Source organism: Lepisosteus platostomus, chromosome 4, assembly GCF_059453375.1.
Source record: "Lepisosteus platostomus isolate fLepPlt1 chromosome 4, fLepPlt1.hap1, whole genome shotgun sequence".
NCBI lineage: Eukaryota > Metazoa > Chordata > Actinopteri > Semionotiformes > Lepisosteidae > Lepisosteus > Lepisosteus platostomus.
This window is the reverse complement of record NC_142614.1, coordinates 42954791-42967780: the sequence shown is the minus strand read 5'-3', so window position 1 is coordinate 42967780 and position 12990 is coordinate 42954791. Positions and strand designations below refer to the sequence as shown.

General features: G+C 37.1%; 1 protein-coding gene and 1 long non-coding RNA gene across 6 annotated transcripts in view; one reads left to right on the top strand and one right to left on the bottom strand.

Annotated features, from left to right (window-relative positions):
* LOC148673190 (uncharacterized) overlaps positions 1 to 12990 on the bottom strand; it is a 330310-nt gene that overhangs the window by 173643 nt on the left and 143677 nt on the right. The gene's annotated exons all lie outside the window — the stretch shown is intronic.
* pdzd2 (PDZ domain containing 2) overlaps positions 1 to 12990 on the top strand; it is a 176449-nt gene that overhangs the window by 42049 nt on the left and 121410 nt on the right. The window contains exon 1 of one of the 5 annotated variants that reach the window (XM_088629529.1): positions 11225 to 11875. The exons of 3 other annotated variants lie outside the window; for them this stretch is intronic. The gene's annotated coding sequence lies outside the window, so the exon portion shown is untranslated. Of the gene's footprint in view, positions 1 to 11224; positions 11876 to 12033; positions 12166 to 12990 lie in introns of those variants that run through there. One more of the 5 variants, XM_088629530.1, reaches the window with a different exon arrangement.

Below are 12990 nucleotides of genomic sequence, written 5' to 3'. Positions count from 1 at the left end.
GAATTTGTGCTGTGTTTAGTTTTCAGAATTTGGTTAATTTAGTATTTCTCTTAGCAATACAGAATGTTACAGGTGTGTTTCTGGAACATTCTTAATGATTTGTGCATGTACTGTGCAACATGTCATCACCCTCACTAGGTTCTAAACAGTCTGGTCACCTGCGGTAGCATAATAGCAGAGGAGGGATCATTGTGAGGGAGGCACAGGGGTAAAGTGGTTAGCATTGCTTCCTCACAGCACTGAGGCCCTGGTTTCAGTTCCAGACCTGGGGTACTATCTGTGTGGAGTTTGTATGTTCTCTCCAAGTTCACGTGGGTTTCTTCTGTGTGCTCCAGTTTCCTCCCACAGTCCACAGACATTCTGGTAGGTTAACAGGGAAAACTGGCCCAGGTATGAATGGCTGCATGTCTACGTGTGCCCAATAGTGGACTGGCATCCTGTCCAAGGTGTACCTGCCTTGCATCCATTGCATGCCAGGATAGGCACTGACTCCCAGGGATCCTGAATTGGAAGAAGCAGTTAGAAAATAGAACAGTTGTGAATTAAAGCACTGGGTCCTACTTTTGGTCCAAGTAGTATAACTACTCTAGCTTACCAGGGAAGCATTCATTTTCTCCTTATTTGACCTTTTAAAACTGGTTTAAAGCAGGTTGTCAACACTTGTAGATGAACATGTCTGGAATGAGCCACTAGACAGCTACAGTATTTTGTGAAAAAAAGCAAAAGAGGAGAATCTCTAAAATATTATCAAATCCTTCATTGGGTGCATACCTTATCATTGTTGGGGTTGCTTTATAGTTCCAGAGGAACACATACTAAAGCCAAGTTAAGGGAATTTAGCAAGAAAATTAGGTTCTGTGAATACACTGCTCCTGGGTGTATGTTCTTTCTTTTGAAATGTACTCTAATATATTATTATAATTATTATTTCATACTTTTTAAACACTATTCTATCATCTTAATTCACTGATACTTCAAAAGAGACAAGGATTTGCAGTCATTAGAAAAATATGGAAATATGACCTTTTCAAATTATTTCCCAAGTCTAATAATGAATGCAGCAGACAAATGGAGCCTCTTGGTTCTCGATGTTTTGAAATATTACGACTTCCTTCTTGAATTACCTATTGTTTTATAAATGAAGGATTATTCGGAAATCCTCTCCTCCTTCCACAAAACAAACACACAAACATTATAGTGAATGAAACTTATTTTTAGAGCCTTTTATGTGAATAAAATAACTTTGGGATTTAAAAGATTTAGGTTAGTAAAATCCTCTGTCATGGCTGTAAAAATCAAATTTTCCATCATCAATAGAATCAAGATAAAAACGTAAAGTTTCCTTTCTCCTCATCACCTTCTTGCTAGATGAGCTCTCAGCTCTTCTCACATACAGTAACACTGAAATAAAAAAAACAATGAATTCCAGAAAAAAAAAGAAACACAAATCCTTGCTTGTCCACCTGCAGACAGAATAAAGCATTAGGATGGAATAAACTGTAAAATCCGGATTGAAGGATATTACTGTCTGGTTGCTGAATGTCCAGTTTGAGCTGGCGAATTAAATGCCTTTTAAGCTGGGCTTTACTGTGATTAGAGACCAGCCATGTTTCTTTTGATTTCTATAAAAAAGAGACAGCTGAATAAGGACCACACTAGTGAGGTAGAAATCCAGAGCTCTCGACAGCAACGTTGTATAAATATTGTGTGATGATATAGGTCCTTTTTCAGAAAATGTGTGCCATCAAAGATAAAATGACAAATCAGGACGGGTCTTGTCTTTATTTTCATTTTGAATAGATCTATTAAAATATGTAGGTTTGGTGCACCTGAGTGTCTCAATCAGTAAGCAGTGTTAATCCCTCGCCATAGGATGGGCTCTATGGCCAGAAATATTGCAGGTTTGAGCCTGTGTCATATCACCAGCTGGATTCCCCAGGCATTGGTGCACAATTGTTAGCGCATCTACCAGAGAGGGTAGGAATGCGTTGAGTTGATTTCCTTGGTCCCCTCAGGCTTGGAGTGATGTCACTGAGAGATAGCTTGCCCCCATTTTGGTTACCTTCTTTTTTATAAAAGAGGACGTGTTGAATGTATATCGCATATGCTTGAATATTATATAATTTAAGTCTAGTGAAGAGTATGCACGGTAAAGATAAAAAAGGCAATAAAGAAATCAGTTTGCAAATAAGGGCTAAACAAAGATCTACAACAAACTTATAAATGGACATTATGCAAGAGATGTTACAAGTAGCTCTGTAAATAATAAATCAAGACAAATCAAGCCAGTTTCACACAGTATCATCTTGCCATTATGGAATGTTAATTCTGCTTCCCAATTAGCTTTTTTTTACAATGATATTGAAATGTTATAATGCAAATCATAATGTTCTGTCAAGCTCTGCAAATGCCTTTCCTGTGAACAAAGATGACATTGTTCGTGGCCAGAAAGCAAGCATTCTTTGCTCTAGACATCACCGTGCGTCACCTGGTTACGTTTAAGAATTCTAAATATCTAGGAAAGTAGTCAATGGCAGCAGAGAAGTATCACTCATGCTTCCTTTGTCGACGTGTCATCAATGTCTCTATATGTTTTTTTATATCCTTTTCAATACCAGACCACTAGACACTCGGTTATGTTTTTCCTTGCACGTGGTAATACCTTGGGAACCTCTGTGGCTCTAACAGCTTGGGACTGTTATTTGGCTGCACCAGAAGTCCTCTTAATTCCGAGGGACAATTCCTGAATGAAGTAAGCCTAAGTAATGCTTTTCATGTATATTTTGGCCATCCAGAGACTTTGACAAAGTGGATCACAATCTGCAGTTTTGGATCCTAACTTGTCATTGCTGTACCAACTAAAGTTTGCTTAGGGACTGTGTGGGGGGTGTGTGTTGCTTCCTTATGCAACTAGATCTCGTCATTCAATTTGACTACTTCAAGCTGGAGCACAGATAGAAGGTGTCCCATCTTGACAATGTGTCTGTTATGTCTTCCCCAACAGGTATTCTGCTTGTAAGTTGTATCTCAGCACTTACAGGAGTATTTGGTAATCTATGTCTCTGCTGTTAATTAACTCATTTTTAGTGAATTATCTTTTTCTGCATGTGTGAGGGTTCTGGAGCCATAGCATTGTCCATTGTGGTTCTGTAGTAAGGCTCCAGTCAAGCTTGTATCAGCACTGACAGGAGTCTTTGTGTTGTCATAAAAAGCTTAGACTGGGGCCTCTGAAATCGCATGTTTTACTTTTTCAAAAGCTTTCTCTTGTTATAATCTGTCTGTTTCCTATTTGCATTACTCTTCATCAGTGCATTAAGGGGTTTTCTGATATCTAACACATTGAGTAGGAACAATCCAAAGTAGTGTATCATACCTAGTTCCCTGCACAATTCTGAAATGTTCTCTGGAGACTGCAGCTCCACTACTTTCTGTGCCATCTGTGGGTGCCAGTTTCTGCATTTTTGTCTGTTGTTTACCTTCGAAAGATATTTGGTGAAATCTAGGCCTGTGATACCTTCCAAACTGAGTTATAAATGTCAGTTTGGCACAATCCTCTTCCAGCAGAGTTAGCCAAACTACACTTGCAGCATCCAGCCATCCAGCTAACTTCAGGAGGATGTAATTGAATGTTGGACGACCATACTGTACTTTCCTCACAGTACTGTTTTGTTTACAAACAATGCAGCTTCAAATTGTCCTATTTTGTTTTGGAATTGGCACCATAGGAGCAAGCATTCATCTGTGCTGACCAGCACAAGATCTTTACTATGAACTTTTTCAGCTTGGCAATCTTGGCCCATTGATGTAGCTGTGCCTCATCCAAGCCAGTTGTCCACTGATGTTCCACTAATCACATACACTGAAAGCTGGTAATTTCTCACTTCGTAGCGTGTAAGGACAAGAGCTGTTCCCAGATATTGCAGTTTTACTGTAAAGCTGGGACAGATTGTTCAGGCCAAAGCACATTACAAGTAGAATGCTATTCTCTTTTCTAACCTCTATCCTGAAAGTCACACTTGTACCTTAAATGATTAATTCTAGTATCCAAGGTTTGTTAGTATCTCTCATGTGTGTGACTGAGCCTTGGAATAAACATTTGTTTGCTTTAGTTCTATTCTGTTTGCTTGCAGTTACTGTTTTAACCACACCAATGTGACAGATGACTGCAATATGGCCTATTTTCTTGAATTTGTTGCACTTGGCATTTTTCTTGGACATTTGTCCCTAGGCGGATGTGTTCTACCACAGTGTACAGTATACGTTTTGTAGCTTTTTCCATAATGATTTTTGGGCCTTTCTATTTAAAGGCCTCTGAATTTCCTTTTATATGTGCATGTTTTTGATAGTACTCTCAGATCTGCTCTTTCTTTATCTAACCTGCTCCCAAGCATTCGTCTGACTTCCAAGATTCACACAGTGTTATGGGGTGAATTGCAGTCCAAGTCCTAGTATTTTCTCTAACTGGCATGCAAGCTGTATCACTGTGTTTAGCATCAGGTCAGGTTCTAACTGTAGCTTATCAGGCATGTACTAATCTGATCCACTAATCTGATCCGGAGACTGTTTTGGATATGTTCCTGTTTCGTCATGTTTCTGCTAATTCAAACAAGTTCCTATTGTTCTCTCCTACTGCTCTGCTTTCTTTTTGTCTTCTCTAGTGAAATGTATTATTTTGTTAAATTCGCCCAGTTAAACCCATACCTGCCTGTGTAGCTTTTTGGGAGCGGAGTTTTTTAATGAAAATCCACAGACGCACTAGGATTGTCTATAAGAGTTGGACAGCCCTGTTCTAAGACTTTTACCTAAGTTGGGAGCCAGTGGGCATAACTGAACTTCACCAGGCTCTTCCTCCATCTTACTTTCAATCCCTGTGTTAGTAAAAGCTTTGTTACCAACTGCTCAGTGCTGCAGGCATCTGAAATCAAAATTTGAATTTCAGCATGCTGCAGCATTTGTCCTGGGCTGTCAACTTGTCTGCTGAAGGTTATGTTGTTTTTGATTTACACTTGTCTTCTAAGAAAGGTTAACTCCTCAAAACATGATTTGTTTTAGATGCCTTCTTACTACATTAACTCAGTACGTCTGAGGCACAGCATGTGCTTGGACACACATTTGTAAAAACAAAGGCAATATAGATCAAACATACTACTAGATCCTTTTTCAAATGTCTCGCATATTTAATATCCCAATAACTCTATATTTAATAGTTCCTACACATTATGAGAGTGACATCCTGTAATGTGGTGCAGAGCTTAACATTTTCACAAGTTCAGTTGGTTGATGGGTGTGCTGGTCAGAGGAGGATGCTGTGAGTTGATTCCCACTTGCATAGTATAAGCTGAAAAACACTTAAAATGTTAAGTGTAAAATGAATGTTTTAAAGCTTGTGTATTTCATATTTTCACTGCAATGAAAACTGTCTTGGTGGTTTTCCCTCACAATGTATAGGGTTTCCCTCCTAGATGTATTTATTATATAAATACAAGAAATTATTATTAATATTCACACACCTAAAGAAATATCCAGAGCCAAAACATATTATTCTTCTCTTTTCAGCATGGAATAACCTTTACTTGTTCCTTTGAAGCCTACCAAGTAGGTGCAGCTACCTACTTAAATTATCAATATGAATTTCCATTAATTTTCCTTTTTATATCCTGCTGTCTGTTGTTGGTTGTTATGCTTAGCCATTTAATATTTTAAATTTTGTAAAACTAATTTTCCTCTGATGTATGAATATGCCAGTTTTATTTTCCTAATCCAAAAGGGATTCTGTTTTACCTTTTAACAAAGTTTTATGTGTAGTACACAGTGATTTATTAAAGTAGTGACACCTTGAGTACATTTCACTGAAAATTATTTTAATGTTTAATGGCTCTCCACAAGGTGGCAGTACATGATAGTCTTAAATTGCAAAGATGATATCTAAAACTGATGTAGTATTATTGCATAGCCTAAAGGTGTGAATTATATTAAAGTTCTGCTGATTCAGATTTTGCAGGGGGTTTAGTGAATTTAAGTTTCGTTATTATGTGGTATCTGGTGTGTATTATGAGGATTTAGATCCAAATGATCAAATAACTAATAATTTATCAATATTACTACCTTTTTCCCATTTATAGCAATATTTTATTTTAAAACTGAAAATTAAATATATTAATATTAATATATAAATTAATATTTATCTGCATCAATACTATGAAAAAGAGAATGGGCAGTATTATACAGTTCAGAGTTGTTTTATATTTATTAAAAAAGCAAACTAAATTGCATAGCAAAAAGTGATATTAAGCATATATAAAAATATCCACACAATGTCATGGTTTACATTCATATTCAATCATTTAATAAAGGGTACTGTAGGTAGTAAGTCACACAAACCACATCCAATTAACTAACATACAGCAGCAGCAACTCCCATAACTTTATGCCAAGAAAGTTCTATGAATTTCAGAATAAATATGCTCATGCTGGCCAGGAGCAGACATCTCAGAGCCAAGTTATAATGTTACATCAACACACGTTATGCACAATTATACAAATGTGGCAAAAACATTTGATATTCGTGGAAGGAAAGAAATATTAATTGAGGGAAAGAGGTATATCCAAGACCTTACCCAGATGTGGGATGTGAAATATAAGATCTGGAAGGGCAAGAAATATTCAAGACGTCTGTAAGAACTACAAAAATTACTTAGCAGAATATAGGACTTCAGTTCATGCCAGAATAGAAAATCTAACAAGCAGGACATGTAACAAGCTAACAGGCTGGATGTAGTCCAAAGGACAAGCCTCCTCCTGGGAGAAATCACAAATTGAATCATCATCCTTTGGCATGATGGGTCAATAATTGATTTCCAAAGCAGAGACCATATTTTTTATCACATAGATACAAAATGGAGAGGACGTCATTGACATGTACATTATGTTGTGTATTCTGTCAGTGTTGGTAGCAGATCCATCATAATGATCAGAATGGCCATTTTTATTTTTCAGAGAGTGGAAACCTTTGTGATACATAAAGAAATGTAAATGTCCCATGATGCAAAAATGTCTTATTGACTAAAATTACATCTGGTGGACATGGACACACAGCAAATTTAAGATGGAAGCCATTTGAGGAAACCCACGCATACATGGGGAACACATGCAAACTCTACACAGATAGCACTCCAGGTGTGGAATTGAACCCAGCAGTGTGAGGCATCAATGCTAACCACTTTGCCACCGTGCCACCATTTTGAAGATAATACTTTGTTTAAAAGGACATACTGCAGTTTTTAAAAGGACAAAAGAATTGACTGCAGTGAAAAAAGAATTCTGGCTGCTAAGAGACTTCACAGTTCAGAAGCTTGTCAACATGGTTTGAAGGTGTTCATTTGTTCAAATCTCATATGTCCAAAATGGCATCTAAATTGAATTCTGGTATCTCTTTGCTGGACTTGTTAATGCGGTTTACTTTCTTCAGATTAAGAATAAATTTGCAGGTATGCAAATCACATGTTTGGGCCTGTAAAATATTTAAAAGTAACCACTCTCTAGAACATGAACAGTTTATGGAGATATGCTAGCACATAAGAAGGATATGGCAGGCTTCGTATGAGGATGGCACACTTATGTCTGCTGGTACAAAACAGATCCTCTCAACCAGAAAACTAAAACTACACTTGGCAGTGTATAATGACAAATGGATGACTGCTTTTAGGACAACATACTGGCACTTAAACCAAAAGAGTTAAAGGTTTATAAATATGGGATGGAATGATGCATTGTAAGTAGCAGCACCTTTTTATACACATGTATTGGGTTGTAAGAAACAGTTTTCTCTGACTTGGTGGGATCATTATCACAGAAAAAAGCCTTCTATTGTATCTGCACTACAGTATTTCTTCTGTTCTCCACTGAAAAAAGACACCATACACAATACAGGTTTGCTTTGTCTTTATAAAGATACAATTTTAGCCTCTTGGGCACATCTGTTGATACTCATGCCTCCAATCTAAAGAAAATTAATCCACAACCAAGCCGTGGGAAAGGAAAAGTATAATGATCAGGAAGGCAGATGACACAAGCACGGCATTTTTGCCTGTTAGGGCTTGACTAAACGTGTTTTCCCTAGACCTATCCAGATAAATGCTTCTTTGGGAATAAAATTTGGGGTTTTCTTTACTGTCATTTTTCTTAAGCTTTGTGATACTGTACTTGTTTCATTCTTTCAACAGTAAGCTGTAAAAGAATGAGTAATAGCCTGAAGCAATTATCGAAGTCTTTCAGTTATTATATTCATTCTTATTCTGGAAATGCGCATATATCTTTTCAAATATATACACTACTGTAAAGGTACAAGTAATAGGTTTATTCCATGCTGAAAAGAGAAGAAAGAAAACACAACGTTTCAGCCGTGGAGCCTTCTTTAGGTGCAGTATACAGTACTGTATATATTTTTATATATTTCAGCCTTCCAAGTTGTTCTGTTGCTTTTAAGTAAACTGTAAATTTTATTAAAATAAAAATATGATAGGATTAGGAATTATCTTCTATATGTTTTGAAAATGCTCAGAGTGTTTACTAGTAATATTCAATGGCAGGCTAAACAAACTGTAGCCCCTTCACTTCACTCCCTTACAACATTCTAGTATGACTTTTCAATTTCTGTATCTTATACAGAATATAGTTCTGAGATAAATATTATTAATCCTGGGTATCCTGGTGTATAACAGCAAGTACAAAAATGAAGGCCACACAAAAATACAGGAATTGCTCTTAGTTTACATTGTTCCTTATGTCCTTGGCGTGTATTTAAATTTTTTAATAAAAAATAGAACTTCGAATGATTTGCTGTTTATTTTATAAATTAAACTGAAGAAAAACTTGTCCATTCTTTCCTCTGCCATGAGGCGTAATTAAAAAATGTAAGAAACCTCCAAGCAATGTCTTTGTTCCCATATTATTTTAATACATTCTACGTGCCATTCAAGTTCCAAGTACCTAATTAGGCCAGTGGCTGATACATATTCACAAAAACCCTGTTGTCTGGGTTTTTCCATTAATTGTTATCTACATTTTTTGTGTGAATGGTAAGACGCATGCCCAGTCTACAAAATGCAAAGCATCTGTAACAAACAACAAAGGACCTTTGTGCTAGAAAACAAGCCTCTTACTGGTAGTTGTCTCATGTTAAAACAGTCTATGGATTGAAAACCTGCAGTTAAGACATTCTGGGATAGAGGGCAGTGGACAGTACTTGTGCTCACAGTACAGTACATAATCCTCCACATAGTATAGGTCTGCTAAATATAGTGTTGCTTTTAGTTTGGTAGTGCTCCAAAAGGCTTACCAAAGCATGTGTTTAACTTTGAAACTTAAATACTGTACAGTGACTTCACCTACCAGTACTTTTGATTTTTAAAAAAGGTGTTACTTAAATCGATGCAGTTGGGTTCACCACAGCTGCTTTCATGAACATATATTTAATCCCTAGGAAGCAGTTCAGAAATAGTGTTTCCTTGTGGCACACAGCTGAGAAATTGGCAATTCAAGGAATGTGGATTTCCTTATCATATTTGCCATTATTGAACACGCCTCTTCAAGTTCAGAGATCATTCTAAAGTCCAATGGTAAGTATCGTGAAACCACTTACTGTATGAGCATTCTGGTAATACCCAGAGTGGCATTCTTCTTGGAAGTGCATTGTAGTGTAAAATAGTTTGAACAATCTATCAATACATGGGAGAATCCCCTGTACAGTACAGGAGTGTGAAAATATTGTCTTTACTCAGTCTCATTATTTTCCAAATAATTTTGAAACTGCAAGAAAAAGCATTTAAATTTCCTTATCAAAACTTTTCTCAGTAGCTTTGCAGTTTTTAAATAGTAATTGTTCCTGATTTTTGCAAGACCTCTCTGTTGGTTTCTGCATTTCTGCATAGTAACGTGCATACATTACACACACTATGTACTAGTTAAAGTATGTAAGTATGTAAAGTTAAAGTACATTTAACAGAATTTTATGCTTTGAAAAGGGAGACATCTGAATATGTTAGATATGTTTTGAAAAGCTATCTTGGCTATTTTTTCTGAGAGAACTTTCAAGGATTAATCTACAGTAAATACAAGTTCTCAGTCTTTTTTTGACAGGGGGACTCCCGTGTCAAGAAATAATTTCCAATAAAGACCCTATGATATATAGTATACACTCTAATCCATCCATCCATTTGCTAACTGCTTCATCCAATTCAAGGTCCCAGGGGAGCCAGAGCCTATCCTGGCACACAACGGGTGCAGGGCAGGGTTCACCCTGGACAGGATGCCAGTCTATTACAGGGCACACGCTCACACCAGGGCCAATTTCACAGAAGCCAACCAGTTTTCTTTGGACTGTGGGAGGAAACAGGAGCACCCAGCAGAAAGTCAGTTAGGAGTAGAGCATACAAACTCCACTGAAAGCACCCCAGATCCAGAAATGAACCAGGGCCCCAGTGCTGCAAGGTAATTATGCTAACCACTGCACCACTGTTGCCTCCTGACCCACAGATATACTGTATGCAATCAAATTGAAATATGTAATTCTTGATAATGCTTTTACTTAAAACATTAGGAGCAGAACTGCTTTTGAGCAGGTCTTCTGTTAAGTGTGGAAAAGGTAATCCACTCTATGAGAGCATTTTATCCATTGCTTGGTGGGAAGAATAGTAGTTTCACCTTGTCTCTGGGGATCTCAGAGTAGTCACTGTGGACCTCCAGGAGTCCACGGCTCTGATTGAAAATGTCAATAATGCGTATTTATGAGGATGCTTTATGAAAAATAAATCAACAATTGTGTTTATTTACTTGAAGACATTTTACCCTCTCTGTTCGTATTTTTTTCCCAACATTTTTCCTTTGTTTCCATTGGGTTTTGTGGTCCATTTATTTTTCTTTCTATTACCACACAAATACTGCCCGTGCTGCATTACTGCTTAATAAGTCGCAACTATTCATCAGATATTGTGTTACTAAAATGTATAAACTGCTTTTGGAACTAGTTCACTGTCTTTTTGCATAATTTAACCTTGCCATTAATTTAGCTTTAAACAGGATGTTCGATGTGGGCGTGTTACAAACAATTCAGCTATCCAGGCTATTTCCTAAATATTTTGCAGCTGGTTTACGGGGTTTTGGTGGCGAAGAACTGTTTTCTTATACTGCCTACAGTGAGCAGCAATTGATTGAAGTTGGAAAAGGGGTGGGATTTGCCAAGAAAGAGAGGAATCGCAAAAGCAGTTCAGACAGACGGAGCAAACTCAGTAACTCACTAGTAGTAGTTAGAGATAAATCATTGAGTTAACCTTTGGTAGTAGGACGTGATAAAAAAGGAATGTGACGAGTGATCTTAAATTTAGGATAATTTACACAGAAGAGAACAGCTGCGAGCTAAAGTCAGAGAGGTCTGTCAGTCCTAAAAAAAAGTCTTGCACGGAACGTATAAGGAATTCTTGTGGGCTTCTTTTAAATGTAGTACCACAATGAAAAATTACTTTGAAGATTATGTCAAAACCTTTTCGTATCTCACTGGAATATAGATGGACACAGAAAGTGTGTCCGGCGATTCTCTTACGGTACGCCGAACAACTCACTGGATGCGCACAATTTGTCTCCATCTGCATTTGAGTGAATTAGAGTATTCCATGAGACAGTAATACTTAGTTCTTCTTGGAGCTGCAGAGAACTATTTCTTCTACATTTAAACACTGGCAGGTGATTAGACCAATTAACGACCTCTGGGATTCTAAACCTTTCTCAACCCAGATTAACCCCGGGTGCCAGCTGCCTGCTAGAGAAAACGCAGTGAAAACGCTCGTTGACCGACTGAAACATGGTCATTTAAGAGAAGCAGGTAGGGAAAAATAAGATTTCGTTATTGTCAGGTCAGCATAACAACTTGCGTGTGTTCGAAATTTTCCATTTGCATACAAGTAACCTCTGAATCGTGCTCTACAGCACTACTTATCACGTTCGCATATAAACAGTTGTGGTATTACGTATATCTTATTCATTTATCAAATGGATACATGTCGGTGAATAGATATTATAAACCTTTATTTCACTGGATGCATTCGAAGAGACTGTTCTGAAAATGCCTGAATTAGGGGAGAGAAGGGATAGATTACTCTAAATCGGAGAAAGGTATTTTTACATTATTCTTTTTTATCCGGTTTGATTATTCTTTTGAAGGTTCACGTTCTCTTGAGTGGATTCGGGAGAAAGTAATTTAGTTATTTAACGCGTTTACGTTTTCTTTAAATGTTGCACCAATCTGCAACTTTGTTTTGTTGCTTTCCAAAAGCGGTGGTGATGAGTAATCGCTTCAGATTAGTTTTCTTAAACACTTGTTTGTGGAATACGGACTGCCATCGGAATTAATACTATCCAATGTATGTTATGAGCGGGAGAAGGTGTTAATCAGTTAAAACCAAATATTTAACAACATTAAAAAAGAACTCCTTTTTGGAGGTGCATTTTCTGTATGTGCCTGATAGGAAACCTTTTGCAAAATCCGGTATGTTGTGTGAATTATTATATAAGGTTGCATTGAAACCTACTCTTTTATTATTGAACAATTCTAAGCCCAGGGGTTAAGGTTATGAATGTTCTTGTAAAAGAAGTAAAAGCAGAAGGATTGTATTTAAAAAACACACCACAAACACTTTTTGGTGTGGTGTTGTACATTAGAGTGTTGTTGAAAAGTGTTTTATTTTTGTTTCTACTACTGAGTTGACTAGAATAAAAACAAAACGGAAATCTTTGTTGATCATATTGATTGATGATAACAGATAGGCCTACTGCCCCCTATCATTACAATAAACAGTTACATGCTGAGGCCTTGGTAAAGGGAGGTCTGGCTAAGAGGAAGTGTCAGTGTCACATCCACCAGTGCTTCAACTAGCAACAAGAAGCTATTTTCAGGCATTCCTATCCAAGTGCTTCTTCAATTATTTATTTACCCCAGCA